The sequence below is a fragment of the Oreochromis niloticus genome, linkage group LG13 (assembly GCF_001858045.2).
Source record: "Oreochromis niloticus isolate F11D_XX linkage group LG13, O_niloticus_UMD_NMBU, whole genome shotgun sequence".
NCBI lineage: Eukaryota > Metazoa > Chordata > Actinopteri > Cichliformes > Cichlidae > Oreochromis > Oreochromis niloticus.
Genome location: NC_031978.2, coordinates 2,044,074 through 2,061,861, shown reverse-complemented (window position 1 = coordinate 2,061,861; position 17,788 = coordinate 2,044,074). Strand labels below are relative to the sequence as shown.

General features: G+C 45.0%; 1 protein-coding gene across 3 annotated transcripts in view; it reads left to right on the top strand.

Annotated features, from left to right (window-relative positions):
* Window positions 1-5,766: 5,766 nt before the first annotated feature.
* The window catches only part of psda (pleckstrin and Sec7 domain containing a), a 57,158-nt gene continuing 45,136 nt past the window's right edge, over window positions 5,767-17,788 (top strand). For 2 of the 3 annotated variants that reach the window (XM_025897337.1, XM_019366487.2), the window contains exons 1-2: window positions 8,222-8,358; window positions 8,451-9,155. The gene's annotated coding sequence lies outside the window, so the exon portion shown is untranslated. Of the gene's footprint in view, window positions 5,845-8,221; window positions 8,359-8,450; window positions 9,156-17,788 lie in introns of those variants that run through there. The other variant, XM_019366491.2, reaches the window with a different exon arrangement.

Below are 17,788 nucleotides of genomic sequence, written 5' to 3'. Positions count from 1 at the left end.
CATTTTGGCAGCAGTTTGAAACTTCAAGCGGCTGACACGTAGGATATCGTAAGATGCCTGGAGTTTATCTTTCGTCTGTTTCCAGGACAGCAACAAAATTCTAACTGTTCTCTGCGTGGACCCACAGCGGGCAGTTGTGGGTGAACTGTGGGGCTGTGTGGGCGGGGCAAACCTGCAGGCTCCAGATATGTGTGTGCTGACACACACACAGGGAACTGAGAAGGAGTTCTGTGGGCTGACAGGGAAGCTTTTAAAATCTCAAATTTGACCGTACTGTACAGGTGAGAACGTGTGGTGGCGTTCTCACCTGTACAGTACACAACACAGGTGAGTTTCACAGAATTTCTCTTCCATCCAGTCAGGGGAGCCAAACGTCTGCCTGTCAGAGCCCCTGAAACTCAGATGTGTGTCAGTGAATCTGTACGTCTTCTTTCTTTTGTCACATTTAGTTACAGGTGGTTGTAAACACATGCGTCACTAACAGGTAACTTCCTGCACTACTGAGATTAGTTTAACAGCAGCACCGTGCGCTGCAGAGACCTCTTGTGGTGGATGTTTCTGAGGCCATGTGTACCATCCCTGCAGGAGGTGACATCATCCTCCTTCTTATAGTTTGTTTGTGTCTTGGTGAAAAGGACACACATGTTATCGATCATGACAGCACAGAGCTTAAATCAGCGTTCACAAGTGTGATTTGATTGATTTCACACAATAAACTGAAGTCGTGGATTTGTGCAGTCACAAAGACGTAGCTCAGACTACAGCAGCACTATACAACCTGCCTGTCACAGGTAGTTTTTCACAGAGATGAAACTTTTAGTTTCCTGTGTAAATCTGCTGACGGCTCATGAAGTCCTAGGGCCTCAAAGATTCTGCAAAAAGAATAAAAACCTCCCAATCGGGACGCAGTGGGTCTGTGAGGAAGGTCTGCGACTCTGACAGGCTTCACAGTCAGAAGGCGAAGCTTTGCACGGCTTCATGAGACACATGAAGGTTACTGCAGATGTAAAACAGCTGAGTGGGGGGGGCAGGTGGATGTTCTAATGATGTGTTTCACAGAGCCGCCGGTCGCTCGTCAGTCTGAACACTTTGAGTTTATGAGGTTTCATCAGCACGTGAAATGATTTCACTCTCATTTTGTTCCAAAGTCAAAAATGTTTCTGGAAGGACAAAACCACAGAAGAAGACTCCAGATGTCTGCTCCTGCAAGGTGGGTGTCAGACTTACACAGGTAAACGTGCACAGGTAACAAACGAGGAGGCGAGGAGTCCATGAAGACCTCATCACATTATGAGATGTTTTTTGCTCTCAGGCTCCGCCCACCTGGCCCTCCTCCCTCCATCATCCCCCCCCTCCAGCTGATCTCCTCCTGGTTGAACTTCCTTATCAGTAAACCTTTGAAACAGCTGTGAATGTGTCAGGTCTCACTTCAGAATCTGCAGTATCATCACATACAGTTTGATTTGAGTATTTCCTGTTTGGTCACCATCCTGGTTCTCTGATTGGCTGGCTGGCTGTCCATTTAGGTCTTCCACAGCAGACACGCTGCAGTGTTCGCTCTGCTGGCGCTATGTCCATTAAAACAGCTGAAGTGGCGCTCTAAGGACTGATGATGTCATTCAGAGAAGCATTGCTGTGAATTCCTGCAGTTAGAGGAGCGGTCGTTGTTTCCATCTTTTATCTACAGTCTGTGGAAGTCTCTGTTGATTTCTGGAAGCTTCAGTGTCGCTGTTGAGGAGTACTTGGGGAGGGCTAGTTCTTTTAGGTTGAGCAGCTAACAAGATGGTGTATCGGTCAGGATACAGGAAGGAGGACAAGAGGCTTCCACTTTGCTGGATTGTCACCGCCAGCTGTTTTATTGCCACCTAGATGCTCAGTGTTGACAGCAGTTTCCAGTCATGAACTTAACACTCAGAGCATCACCGTGAAGGATGGCAACCAGGAACACAGCTTACGTGATGAGGTAAAACAGAACTAACACGGAAAAACAATCTCCCCTTCTGGAGTAGCAGCGCGGTACCCCAAACTTCTGCCTACGTCATTTCCTACGCCTCCACCCCACACAATATTGCAGAACATAGGCATAAAATCCCAGAGCCTTTTATACAGTAGCCATGGAAACGGTGATGAGCTGCAGCATGGTAGAGAGTCAAAGGTTAATAATAAGTATTGATTACATGCAAAGTGGTGAGTGAAGAAGAAACACTGAGTGCATCATGTGTAGGCTGGGTCAGGGTCACCTGTCCAGCCCAAACTATATGCTTTATCAAAAAGGAAAGTTTTAATCTGAAAAGCAGACTGTTGTGCTGCATGAGCGGAGTCACTGCTGCAGTTTCTTCTTCATCCCAGCAGAGGGCGTAATTTCTCTTTACGTCTCTGAGGACCTCTGCTGGGACAGAAGAAAGGGAGAAATCAGCAGCCTTCATCCTGATGGGACGTGACGCTCAGCAGCAGCCGGCTGTGATCAGCCTGTGATCGATTTATTTATTGATGGCAAAAAACTTTTTAAATTTTAATGATCGTAAGACGGAAGCGATCTTATTTGTCCCAAATCGTTTTTCTGAAGCTCCAGATGTTGATCTTGCCGCTTTGACTTCACATTTAAAGAGTTCAATAAATCTCGGAGTAAAAATTGATTCTGTACTTACCTTTGATGGTCACATAAACGGGGCGGTAAAATCAGCATTCTATCATCTCAGACGTTTATCGAAGGTTAAGCCCTTCGTGTTATTCACGCCTTTATTATTTCACGTTTGGATTATTGCAATTCTCTTTTAATAGGGGTTGGGCAGGGCACTTTGTCACGCTTGCAACTAGTACAAAATGCTGAGGCACGATTTTTAACTGGCAGAAGGAAATTCGACCAGATCACTCCGGTTTTGGCCTCTCTACATTGGCTTCCAGTTGAATCTAGGATCCGTTTCAAAGTCCTTTTATTGGTTTTTAAATCTCTAAATGGTCTGGCACCTGTTTATTTGTCTGATTTGTTGAGTCCCCATCTCCCCATTCGTGCGCTTCGCTCAGCTGAGCAACTGTTGCTTTCTGTCCTTAAGTCATGACTGAAAGATAGAGGAGACCGAGCGTTCTCTGTTGCGGCTCCGATGTTTGGAATAACCTTCCTCTCCATAATAAACAGGCTACATCAGTGCCAGTTTTTAAGTCCAGGTTAAAAACCTATTTTTATTCCCTGGCTTTAACTCTGTGGGTAACTGACATTTTAATTAATTTTATTGCTATGACTGTTTTTTTTGTTGTTGCTATTATTATATTATTATAATAATAATATTATTATATTTATATATGTATTGTACAGCACTTTGGTCTGCCAGGTGTGTTTTTAAAGTGCTATATAAATAAACGATGATGATGGTAATGATGATGATGATGATGATGATGATGATCGATTAAAGCTGGTTGGAGTCATGTGCAGAGAATAAATGATGTTTTTCAGAGTTCAACACAAGAAAACTACTGAAAAAAATAATGATGGTGCTTTTTTAGTCTTTAACCGTCACAGGTCACAGATTGGCAGATTCCCAGAGTCGGCTCTAACCTGAGCCCCGTTCTTCGGCCTGCTGGAGGGAGATGAAGCAGCAGCTCCTCTGCACTGCACAGGTTTATTTGAAATAACCCGCCACGACACGTCCACTGATGACACCATAACCCTGACACTGCATACTGCCCTCTCGCATCTGGAGAAGAGAGACATATATGTGAGAATGTCGTTTGTAGACTACAGCTCAGCATTTAATACCATCGTTCCCTCGAAGTTGGACAGGAAACTGCAGGATCGGGGACTGAGCAGCTCTCTCTGTAGCTGGATCCTTCACTTCCTGTCTGAGAGACGCCAAGTGGTCAGACTGGGCAGCATCACCTCATCCCCTGCCATAATGAACACTGGTGCTCCACAGTGTGTACTGAGCTCTCTGATGTACTCTACACCTACGACTGCACGGCCACTAGCAACTCCAACATCATTGTGAAGTATGCGGAAGACACTACAGTGGTGGGTCTTATCACCAAAGGCAATGAGACGGCCTACAGGGAGGAGGTCAGCGCCCTGACCCACTGGTGTCAAGACAACCATCTCACCCTCAACGTCACAAAGACAAAGGAGTTGATAGTGGACCTCCGGAGGTGCAGAGAAGCACACACCCCCATCACCATGAACAGTGCTGCTGTGGAGAGAGTGAGCAGCTTCCGTTTCCTTGGTGTACATCTGGCTGAGGATCTCACATGGTCAGGACACTTAAACAAGACAGTGAAGAAGGCGCAACAGTGCCTCTTCTTTCTCAGGAGACTGAAAAGATTCGGCATGAGCCCCCGCATCCTCAGGACCTTCTATCGCTGTGCCATTGAGAGCATCCTCACTGGATGCATCACCACCAGGTATGGCAACAGGACTGCTTACAACCACAAAGCTCTCCAGAGAGTGATGAGGATCATCAAGGACTCCAGTCACCCCAGCCATAAATTGTTCAGACTACTTCCATCAGGCATGAGGTACTGCAGTATCCGGTCCTGAACCAGCAGACTGAGAGACAGCTTTTTCCATCAGGCCATCAGACTGCTGAACACTTCACAGACACCTCACCGTCACTTACAGGAACTTCAACATCATGCACTCCATACTGTACATAAATGCTATTTGTTTTGCACAATATCCAACTGCCGATCTCTGTATATTTTATTTTATTTTATTTTATTTTATTTTATTTTATATATATATATATATATATATATACACACACACACACACACACACATGCATGTATATATATATTTGGTATACATATTCAGTAATGCGCATACATTCTTATATTTGTACATATATCTATTATTATTTATTTATTCTCAGATTCCCATTCTTATATTTTGCTTTGTTCTTATGTTACCTGTATTTTGTACACCTCTGCTGAAGCTCACACACAAGAATTTCGCTCACATGTGCTGCACATGTGATGTGACAATAAAAGTGATTTGATTTGTTTTGATCTGAAATAGAGACATGAACGTGACTCTCATTCAAAGCACACGTTTCATACAGATCATTACGTCATATCTGGAGAAAATAAAAACACTGAAATAGAGGAAATAGAGGCAGCTGCTGGGACACCTGAGCAGTGCTGTGTGACGTGGAAACAGGATCAGGGACGTGATCCCAGTGGATCCCAGGACACATCGGTGACTAGGTTTCAGTCATGAATATGCTGACATACAAAAGTCTACCTGTCCCAGGTTATTTTAAGAAACATTTCTATTATTAAAAGAAGCAAAGTTAGAGGTGAAAGGTAGGTGTAAAAAAATTGTTTTTACATGGGACAAACGTCTGACAAATAATTTTAGGATTCATATTAAACAGAATACAGAATAAAACATATTCACAAGTCTAAAAGCAGCAGGATAAACACAGTTTATTCGAGCTTTTATTTTGAAAGTTAAGCGTACGCGTAGGCGTGTCTTCTGATCGGGCCGGCCTGACGTGTCTCTACGTCCCCGTTACATCACTAAAGATGCGGAAGTTGGAGTCACCGTGGAGAACGTAAACTAATGTCAAGCAAGCGCCTGAAAAAGCGAGCAAAGAGCGGCGGAAGCGCGAGAACAAGGAGCCGAGCGGACTCTTCACCTCCGGCTGGACTTTCACTGCTTCCGCCATGGAACCTAGTTCACTTAGCTAGCCGTTACAGTTACTACTCCCGCACTTCGTCGTTACATCTGTCGTTACAGACAGCGTTACCGTGAAATGGAGCGAGCGGGTGACCCGGAGTCCGCCGCGGTGCCGCCGAGCTGCTGCACGGGTCTCTGAAAGCTGCAGACCCCGCTGCATCCCGTCGTATCCCGGAGGTAAGTGGACTGCGTGCGAATCTCCTTTGAAAAACATGACATTTTAAAATGATTCCCTCATGAATGAAATTTAACAAGCGGGGAGAACAAATCTGGGGGTCTGCCCCGGGGCAGCAGCACCTGCCCGTTGTTCCGGGGTACGTTTGACCCCATAAACAGCGTTTCTGTCAGTCACATTTCTACTTTTACAACCCTCCCTGCGCCTCTTCACAAGGATGGTCCACCCTGCCGAGCGGTGCCAACAGCGATGCCAGGCTCTTGGAAAAGTCGACATTTCAGATAATTCAGGGCTGCTGAGTCGATTAAGTGCATGCCGGACATGAAAATGTCTGCCTGTGAAGTAAAGGAAAGGTTTAATATGAAACGCAGGGGTGTGAAGTGTGGATTTTACTCGGGGGGTGGTAAAAATACACATTTCTGAAAGGAGTTCGGGCTGCTGCCGAGCTCTAAAAAAGCAGCAAAAACCGACCTTTCATTCTTGCTGTCAAATAAAGTCCCGGCGAGCATGTTTAAGTTTCCCCGTATTGTTGTGTGGATTAGATTTGAGGTCATTTAAAGAGAAACTGCAGCGAGTCCCCGTGTTTATCAGTGTGGATGTAGACACGCGAACAGCCTTCAGGCTGTCAGTGCTCACCTTGAAGCTGCTAACAAACCCAAACACTGTTCGTGAAAGTGGAAGACTCGAACACGATGAGGTCATTTCTGAAGTTGTTGCTTTTTGTCGTTCCTGCGTTTCATCCCTACAAACTGCACCAGTTATTTTCAGTTTCTCTTTGATGCTTATCATTTCATCTCACAAATAAAAGCAGGAACTCTTTATCGCACGTTTCACGTCTTTACTTCAACGTGAAATTATTAGCTTAGCGCTTTTTAAAGTAATCCAGCACACAACAGGCCTCATCATGATCACTGATATCAGGTTAGAACAGCTCTGTGATTATTACTATTATTATTATTATTATTGTTATTATACACGTGAGTTAGAAAGCGTTTAAGCAGAGTCCTGTGGGGAGGAACAGCTCTCAGAGGAGACTTTAAAGCGGTCGCTGTCTCTGCTGATTGAGCTTTGGGTCTCTGGCACAAAATGATCTGTCACTTTTAGTTTGTGGAGCAGAGAAAAGACCTCCGCCTGAACATCTCCAGCCTCATCCAGCTTCTTCCTCTTCAACAGATAAACTGATTTAATTTTAAAACCGATCCTCGTATCGAATCGTTTCATTTAACCTGTAAAAACCAGACGTTTTTACAGGTTACAGGTGACTTTAGTCTGAAAGATTATGTTATGTGAAATGTAAAAATCTGCAACTTTTAAAATGTTATATTTCTACTGATAGTTTTTTTTAAAGATTTATGAGGAAATAATTATGTTGTAAGTGACTTGTTGTGGCCCACAGGCAGTAATTTTAGGAGCCCACAGTGAGAATCACTGACCTAAGGTTAGATTTTTATTTCACGAGAGTGAATTTATTGAAACGAGAGAACGTTTGGAGTGAAGGAGGTGTGGGACCTGACAGCTGACGAGGCACTAATGAGTCCACGAGACGATGAAGGGGCTTAAAGCAGTCTGGTACAGCAGCGTGTCGTCAGCATAGCAGCGAATATCCTGTTTATCCTGGTCAGCAGCAGTCTAAGCACAGATGGCCTGCACGTGGCAGCCTGGTCAGATGAACCACCTCAGCTGGGTCCTTCAGACGTGGAGGACTGAGCTGCTTATCCTGTCTCCACCCGTCAGAGGAAGCTCATTTCTGACACTTACACCCGTCTTTCTGTGACTACCCAAAGCCTGTGGTCATAGATGACTGTAGGAACGTGGTTCAACGAGTAGCCGGACAGCTTCGGCTTCACTCTCAGGTCATGGCTGTACGAGTCTGTCTGCTCAACTGTTCCCTCACCCACGAGCAGAACCCAGAGATGCTCCCAAATAGGCAGCTGAGGACTCGGAGGTTCTCATTCTCATTACAGCTGCTTCGCATTGAGCTGCAAAACACCACAGAACAAGGCAGGACCAGATCCTCAGACCACCCAGCCAGAAACCATCCTGCACCTTTGTTTTAAGAATGTGGAGCAATAATAAACAAGTTCCTCTGAAAGCGAGCTCTTGGAGGACGCCGTGTTTTACAGGAGAAAACGATTACACTGCTGTCGGTCTAAGCGGAGGCAGAGACGATGCTCAGGTCTGCAAGAACGAGCACTGAACACAGACTGAGCTCGCTGCTATCAGACAACAGGAGGAGCAGACTGAACCTTTAAAACATCACTGTAGTCTGTCCTGCTGTGCTTAAGTGCACGCAAAAGTAACTAATACTGCAAAAACTCATGTTTAACGTAAATATAATTTCAGCTGTTACAAAAGGCGTCTGCAGCTCAAGAAGGTTTCAGGAAACGGCAGATTTAAAAAAAAGAATGATAACAGAAAAAAAAACAAGTGTATATTTTTGTGAGTTTTGGATGTTCTTCATCCTGAAACTGGATCCAGAGTGGAGCTGACCAGGACTCCCAGCAGCTGCAACACAGGTAAGAGGACCCGTGCAGCTTGGGTCAGATTATTTGCAGCTGCGTATCGAGTGAATCTGTAACCTTCTGCTTGTTGCTCCATTGTTTTCCAGCTATCTCCGTGAGTAACGCCCTCGCCTCGTCTCTGGAGGGGGTCGGCGGAAGTGAAAGACATGTTCCAGCTCCGCCTCCAAAGAACAGCTCAAACAGGCCACGAATGTATAAATTTACGAGCTTCATGTGTTTATGTGCTGAGAGCACGGCACAGGGAGACGCACACCGCGCGCCACGCGGTCACTGAGCTGAAGAAGAGTGCCCCCTGTGGAGCAGGTGCAGTTTTCCCCTGCAGGTGTACGCTGATGTAATGCAGAGAGTGATGAGGTCACAGGCTGTGGGCCGGTCCCGCTGCAGTGACGCGTGACATCACAGTTTAATCAGCCTGTAATTCTGCACATTATCCCGATACTGGACACCCCCCGCTCCCCCCACCTTTCCTAAGCTGCCATCTGTCACAGCTGCCCGTCATTGGCTGTGAAGGAGCCGGGTCTGCAGATGGCGGAGCGTCCAATTGGCTGGCAGGCTGTCTGGAGGGAGGAGGGGTAGTCGGGGATGTCAGCTGATTGCTAGAGATCGGAAGTAGAGGTGGAGGAAGAAGAGGAAGAGGAGGAGCTGAGCGCAGTCTGTAAATCCACGATGAGCCGGCGCTGCTGCAGACAACAAGTGTTCAGAGAGGAAGAGGAGGCCGAAGGAGGATAAAACCAGCTGTAGCACGCAGAGAGGCGGGTTACCACGGCAACTGCCGCAGCGAGGACACACAGGTAAGGTTACAGCTGCACACGTGTGTGTGTACGTGTGGTTTTATGTGGTGGATTGAGCTGTGTGTGGTGGGAGGAGGAGGAGGGAATCCTATTAGCAGAGTCCAGAAAAAGAAGGACTAAGAGTGCTTATCACACACACACACACACACACACACACACACACACACAGCATGTCAGGTATCTCACACTCTTTATATCTCAGGTATGAAGTAATCTGACCTTTCACTGCAGTAAAACTGTGTAAAAATACTCTGAAACAAGTAAAAGTACTTCGTGGTTACCTCTGGGAGGAGAGCTCAGGGTGTCTGAACGCTCCACAAACAAAGGCAGTTTGGACCACAGCAGCATGTAAGACTCGATTATTGAACGCTCTCATCCATGTACAGTCCAAAAAATCATTTTAAAGGTCATATTTTCGGGAGCTGCTGCAGTTATCAGGAGACTTTACCTCCCAGCGGACAGAAGCTTCCTCGTTGATTAGTTCGTGTAATCGTGAGACTTTGGTTTTAACGGCCTGTTCTGGGTCCGAGTGACTCGGAGGAAGAACAGCAGCTCAAAGTCTGGTGGCTTCAAACAGAGTTCACAAAAAATGAACTTCTGTGAACTTTAACACAAGGGCGTAGATTTGGTTTTGGCGTTGGTGGGGACGGATGATTCAACCACCGAACCCTGCCCTGTTTCTTTTTTTTCCTTTTTGTCTTTGCTTCTTGATAAAAAAAAGGAGAAATATACTTGCCTACATATACTATTCTACATGCTTTTAAACCATTTAAAATTACAATTCATAGTTTTATATGTGAATTATATAATGTTAAATTACTATTAAACAAATGACTGACTAAGTATTTTAGACTTTAGTTTACTTCAGCCATATTCCATATAAATCAGGTATCATACAAAAATAAAAATAGCTTCAAACACAGTCATGACAATAAAGAATATGACTTTAAGGACTTAACAACATTAGTTCAGTTATAGTGCACCAACATCTCTGACACATTAGCACTAAGGGAACACTGACTGACCTGCTGGTTTTTGTCCATAAAACTACTCATCTAAGATTAGCACAAAGTAAAAGATCTCTCAGCAACATTATGCAACATTTTAGGCACTGTTGCCCCGATCAACTCAGTGAGCTGGGATGTTTTATTCTAAACATGAACTGTTACAGCAACAGACATGGACTACTGGTGCCCCACACAACAACTCAGTGTCCAATATGACATGGCAACACGTTATTCATGGTTACATACAATTTTAGACTGATGTGGGCCAAAGCCTCGCACATACTTGCCAACCTTGAGACCTCAGAATTAGGGAGACATTCAAAAGGGCTGTTGGGCATTGTAAAACTTGAATTTTACAATGTTTATTTATCGGATAAAATAAGTTAAATGTCACTGTTATTATTGTCCGGCCAGAAACAGGCCGGGGGTGTCCAAATTCAGAGGCTGCGTCCACCTGAGGACCAGGTGTTGTCCCAAAAACTGATTGCTTGTATTTAAACTGCTATAAATAACTTGTTGGTCTATAATATGTGTCTAATATATCCCTCATGAATTATGTCAAGTCATCTTGAGCAACAAACAACATTCCTGTAACAAGGTAGAAGCCGCAATCAGTTTTTGGCAGTGACTTTTATGTATCCTTTATTTATGCAGTTAAAAAAATTCTTGTTTACTTTAAAAATGTTTCTCTTAAGAGTAGTATGGCCAAGAGGACAGCTGAAATTGCAACAAATGCAAAAATAGTTCTGTAAATATATTTTAGGTGGACAAAAGGGAGTTGATTGATTATAATGTAAGTACAATAACACAGATATTTGAAGTTTACACAGCTACATTCTCGCCTGAAAGTATGTTAAAAGTTTATTTTGCGACCCAGAAAGAGTAATAAGAGTAATATTAAAACTAAGTAGCTGCAGTAGTAGTAGCCATTGTTGGAAACTGGAATTGGCTGAGCCAATCTGGGATATGGTTTTTCAATTTTGTTGTCCGGGTGGAAAATCAGGAGAAATTCGGGAGAATGGTGGCTCCGGAAGATTGTCGGGAGAAGCACTGAAATTCGGGATTCTCCCGGAAAAATCGGGAGTGTTGGCATGTATGGCGTAGCATAGCCTGTAACGTTATTATGACGGACACATTTTATGAGTGAACTTGACTTTAAGTGACTTACAGGTTCCTTTGAAAAATACTTTCTTATATCCAGGTTCTTCCTTTTTCCTCGTCTCCTCCTTGCAGGTCCTCGCAGCGCAGGATTGTCGCTGCTAAAACTAAACAGAGCTCCCTGAAAGGCACAGCCAATCACATTGGCCGTATTTGTCACATGAGGCAGGACTCCAGTAGAGAACGTAATTTAACTCTTTCTGCACCGCTGGGTGAATGAGACGCTGACAGATCTTTTTTTTTTTCTTTTTATCGGTTTTGTTTTTCTTTACTCGAAGAGATCAAATTATTGGTGGTGACAATTCAGTAATCGCTGGATATTGGTGGGGACATGTCCCTTCCGTCCATGCCAAATCTACGCCCTTGCTTTAGCATATAACAATGTGCAAGAGATTTATTAACCTGCAAACAGACATGAAGTACACGATGCAGACACAAACAAGCTTTGGTGTGAGCAGCTGTCTGTCAGCTCTGTGAGGATCCTCAGGAAGACTTCTCCAGGCTTCTTCTTCTGTCAGGATGATCCCACACTGCTTCAGTCACGCTGAGGTCGGCTCTGCGGAGGCCCATCCATGACTGATGGTGTCCTGCTGTCTGTTATTAGATCCAGGTGTGCTTTCACTGCACTGATGGTGTGTTTGGATCATTGTCATGGTGGAACAGGAAGCTGCTGTCAGTCAGATGTTTCCAGATGTTCCTGTGTGGTGGATCAGACTCTGTGATTCATCAGTTTATCAAAGATCTCCAACAGCTCTGACTGAGCTGCAGCTGAGACCATGACAGAGCCTCCACCCAGCTTCACAGATGGCTGCAGACTCCTCCCACTTCTTCTTCTGAACCTTTTCCTCAGCTTTTTGAGGACACACTGACACCATGCTGAGATATGCAGAGTTTCAGCTGACAGCTCTTTGGGAATCACCGTGTTGGAGCAAAAATACTGTTTTCATGAGAAGCTGTGATATCGTTGGCATTTGACAGATTTGGTAAAGAAACTGGAACAGGTGATGAGTTTGTGTGTCAGGCTGCTGCCAACAAACGACCTCTGCTCAGGTTTGTGTGATTCACAGTCATTCCTGTGAGAAAGGTCAGGTACAAGGACTGAACAGGAGAGGAAAAGCAGCCAATGTCCACAGAAGAACTTTAAAGAGCTTCAGAAAGCCGGAGTGTTGCTCAACAGCTGCTTGGCAGTAACTATAAAGACCTGAGGGGTGGCTCAAGACTTTTGCACAGCTCTGTGTGGCACATTTTAACAGGACTGGGGAACAAAGTCGTTTCCAGTCGTCTAGTTTAGAAACTATAAAACCAAACCATCAAAGCCAATTGCGTGGCTGCTAAAACTGTGGTTGGGGCCCCTTCGAGTGGCCGTTGGATAAAAGTGAGGGGCCGATAATAAAATCACCAAAACAGTTTGAAGGCAAAGTGAAACTAACAGCAGTAATTATTCAAATAAATTAGAATCAGGAAGTCAAAGTTGGACCAAGAACAGGTGAAACAGACAAATTCTTATCAATAATTACAGCAGCAGTGTAACGCATGGCTGCAGTTAGAGAAGCAGAACAAAGTTGACCCCTGACCCTCGTCCTAATCTCTCGGTTATCTCGGTGAGCGAGGATCGGCTCACGTCCGCGTCAGTGTGAGGGCGGCAGTAAACTGAGGTCAGAGTTCAGGAGCTGCTGCTTTGTGTTTTCTCTGCAGCCAGACTTTTGTCAATGGCAGCAGCAAGCAACGCTCGGAGCCTCGTTTACCTCCTCTGACCTTTGACCGGGGAGCTCAGGGTCAGTGAGGAAGGACGCGCACGCGCTCGTGCTTCAAGTCATTCCGCGACATGACGAGCGCTCGGAGCAGCTGCAGGAGTTAAAGTCACGTTCTGCTTTTAATTCGCTGCAGGTATAAAACTTTCCAGCTGCTAAATGCGAGCCGGGACTCTGGAGAATGACTTCGCAGAGAAGACGACAGCAACAGTTTGCAGACCTGCAGCTCAAAGACACCTGCTCAGTGACGGCGTCAGCGCGAGCGCCTCGTTCCACGCGTCGTGTGAACTTTAGTGTTTATGTCCACAGACAGTCTGTGGATCAGGCTGTAAACATGTTTATGTCTGCTGTGAAGGTCTATGGGGGCGGACTCACTGCTGCCTCTGCTGGACCTCAGAGGAACTGCAGGTTTGGGACAAGTTGCGTACCTGTGATGATGTTGCTTATTGAAAGGAGCACCGTCCCCCTGGTCACACCTGTCCATGAAGCAGGTTTTGAGGGATGATCCAGTGTTTTTGTTCAGGACAGGAAGCTGAGTATCTTAAAGCTGCTGTAGTGCAGAGACGAGGCTTCAGCGTGATTTCTGCTGAGAAGGATAGAAAATCCGATTGGCTGCAGTTTTGGAAGAACTGTGATTTCTTCAGGTGGACGTTAGAAGAACTGCAGGTTTCACAGTGAAACCCGCCTCACCGGATCTGTCCGGTGCTGGAGGTGATGAAAGTGGAAGCAGCTGTGACGGTGATGAGGACTGATGTGTGAGCAGCAGAGGAGTCAGATTCAATAAAGGCAGAGAGCTGCTTAGAGCGGTTTGTGGGGAACTTAAGCAGCTCTCTGATGTTCCTCTGCAGGAAAGACAAAGCGCTCTTTGATTGCGCTCCGAAGCAAAACCTGACGCAGGTTACATCACTCAGGTGTCAGGATCGTTTGGAGTTGATGCTCGTTGTAAAGATGAGAGTAGCAGTTTGTTGCCAAAAACGCCGTCACAATAAGGATGAACTGCCGATCAGATTGTTATTAATGTGTTGATCATTGCAGTCGCTTCTTTGTGGACGTGAACACGTCGGTGCAGAAACACGGGATCTGAATATGACACCAAATAATATTTTTGATCACTGACCCGAGGAGGGCAGCACTTACATCTGATTAAAGCACCGCTGGACCCCGTCAGCCTCGGATGCAGGTTTTACCCTCTGACCAGGGGCGGATCTAGAAGGGTGGCATGGGGGGGCAAGTGCCACCCTAAAATGATCCCTTGTCACCCCAAGTGCCACCCCAGTTTTGCATATGACAGTGTTGTTTATTAAAATAAGATAGCATTAACAGTTTGAGCGTAGTTACAGTCAACAGTGAATATAAATGCTAAAACTGAAGATATTGGATAGTGCCCCCCCCTCCACCATTAACAAATGGTTCAGCCCATAGCAGGACCGGCTTTTTTCTTGTTTTCAGCAGCAAGCGATGCTTATGATTGTGCCAGAGCACATTTTGAACAACACCATGGGAATTTCGGATTTTACACAGGTGGTTGGATGTTACACTCTGGAAATGGAAGGAAGGTGAGTGTTATTAACCCTCTGTGGTCCACGGACACGCTGCACCTCCAAATCACATGACTGATGTAAGCTGACACAGCAACAAGCTGCAGCCACGCTGAGTCTCTATTTCAGCCCACATTGAAAGTTCGGACTTCAAAGTTTTTAAATTTTAATTACAGGCCAGTAAATCCAGAGTTATGATAATATATATAAGCCACGCTTTTTACTAAATACTGTCGTCACGATTTTGTGTGTGTTTTAAGCGTTTTCTAAGGACAGCGCGAAAACAGTAAAGAAAGAAAAAAAGCCACCTCTTTCCTATCGGAAAAATGTACCATGTCGACCAATTTTTTTTAAAAAGTCAACACATAAGATTTGGTTGTTTAGGAAGAGGGGAGAGTTTTGGGAGTGACGGTAACGGCAGCGAGACAGAGCGAGCGAGTGAGAGAGAGAGAGTTTTTAGATGTGGGAGATTTGTGACGTTTAGTGTGGAGTGTATACTTAGTGTGTTGTGTTGTCTTGTGTAGTTGTTCTGTTGTGTAGTCATTGTTTTGTCTTGTGTGTCAGTGAGGGCACTAATGAATGTCACTAAGGCACATTTGCAACGTAAACACTGTCACTAAGTAGAAAACCAGCGGAGTGATACACCTGCTGTTGTCAGGCCTGCAGGTTAGTCCCTGTGCTCTTCTGTCTTTTGGTGGACAAACTTAATTTTACTGGCACACATCATTTGTGGGGCATCTTATTGCGACACCTGATTGTTCTCTCATTTTAGTTTTAGTAATATTTTTAAATGGTTGTACAAAATGAAAAAAACAGCATTTTTAGATAAATAGTTGTATATGTTTACAAAAGTACAATTTATATTTGCATTTCAAGTTATATAAATTTACTCAACATGTCTGTGTTTTGTTTTTTTTACAGTAAAAAAATACTACTAGGATTTTAAGTTCTTTGTGTGATTTCAGATCAGTAACACTAATGCAGTATGTCAGTGACAAAAACAACTAAATTCAGTTGAGCTGAAAAGATCCCAAACAAGGCAAGGAGGAAAAAACTAAATGAAACAATTTGAGGGTGAAATACAAACGTAAACTCAAAAGGAGTCAAAAATGGCCGCTTGTATTTCAGACCTCAGAGATCCAACAAATCATGAAAAATTAGGTTTAAATTTTTGTTCATGACAGTGCAGATTTCTGACATTTTGTGTAATTTAAGCTGTAACAATGTGATTGGTTTCTAACAAAAAACAGTGAAACTTAAGTTAGACGTGTGTTTGTAAATGAACCGCCCCATGTTGTGTAGCTTTCTGGGTTTTATACTTATTGGGCTCCATATTCATTTATTATACAGGCTGTACAGTACATAAGATCAAAACTCACATGTTTTATGTAACTAAAGTGTGTAATTATGTGGGCTACAGACAATAATTAAGTTATAGACTATATTTATATGAAAAACGTGTATACTTACTGCATTTGAATCATTTTAACCATATGTAACCACCTGCATACGTGTTTGAAAAAAAAAGGCTTTGATTTTGCCACCCCATTTGATTTCTTTGCCCCCCTCATGCCACCCTAAGAAAATTTCTCTAGATCCGCCCCTGCCTCTGACGGCTGTAAATGCCTCTGATCACGCTGCTGAGTCGCCCTCCTCGCCCTAAAGCGTCATTTCTGCTCTTCATTCATCACAGAGAAATGTCTTCCTGCTCTACAGTTTGAAGTGGATTTGATGAGTTTGGCCTGTTTTCCTGCTCATGGTGAACGTGTTTTAATAATGAGCTCAAACTGATCGGAACACTCAGTTTTTTCTACTCCTGGATTTATATGATGTCATAGAGAGTGGGTATCTTTGTATGGTCATCTCGGGGACCAAAGGATTCACCCACTGAGTTGGTAGCCATTGTGGAATTTCCACACATTCATCTCAGAGGTCTGCAGGTATAGATGTAGATGTGATTAAAGTTCTTATTTTAAAAGGAGGCTTAAAAACACTTAGCTCCACTGATGGCTCCGCCCACCAGACCTCTGAACGAGCGCCATGGTAATTCTCACCGTGGATGCTTCTGTTCAGCCTGATTTAAGTAGCAGGCCACCACTTTTAAAAATCTCTGCTCTCAGACCTCCGGTTAGTGAGGGGCAGCCAATCAGGAGAGGCGAGGAAGCGCCAAGTTAAGACAAAGAAGGATTACTTTGAACGATGAATCATGGTAAGCTGCTGTGGTAGGAGTTGCCTTGTTGTTTCTGAGAGGAGACGCACGCTGACTCGCATCTCAGCACCAACATCTGCTTTACATCCGGCGTGCTGCTCGTGCTCGTGCACGCCTCCGTGGCACACGCTGTAAACGTCAGTCAGCAGAATAACAAAGTTCAGGTTCTTTGTTCTGGATCTAATCGAGATCAGGAGATCAGAGCAGCAACACTGTGTGTGTGTGTGTGTGTGTGTGTGTGTGTGTGTTAGTCATTTCCTGTGACAGAAACCAGCAAAACTGGTTTTTAAGACGTTTCACACCCCCACACGAGATGGAATCTTTATCAGCGCGAACAAGGCGCACGATTGCAGGACGAACACGCACACGTGTGAGCCCAGCTGAGGACGCGCTGGATCACACACTCTGTGATAAACTCGTTGACGCTTTCCTGTGGCTGCTGCATAATTACTGATGGCAGAGCCGCGGCTGTCCTGGATGGAAGACGCTTGGAGCTGCAGGTGAACGCCGACGGCACTGAAAGGGACCGAAATGACCTTTCGACCCTCGGCTCAGCACGTCTCACGCCCTGCAGCTGAGGGCGGTCAGCTTGTCAAACGTCTGTGTGCCACTGTTTCCTGCAGCCTCTTGTGTTTTCATGTGACCTCTCCTCATGATCTAAACTGCTGACCTACATCAGCGAGCCGCACAGCAGCTCAGATTTACTGTAAAATGTAGAACAGGCGAGTGGAGACGACACAGATAGGAGCTGTAAATAGCCGAGAATAGAAGCACGAGCGGCCTCGGTGAGGTGGTTAAATGGAGCGTGATGGAAAGAGTGGGCTGTGTAAAACACGCCGCTCTGCTCAGACGCTCCTCCGGGCACGCTCAGGAGAAGCCGTCACAGAGGTCACGGTGTGACTGCCGACTCCTCACCTGAACACCTGACGAGCTGCTTCTGCTCCTCCCATTAATAGATGAGCCAAACTCG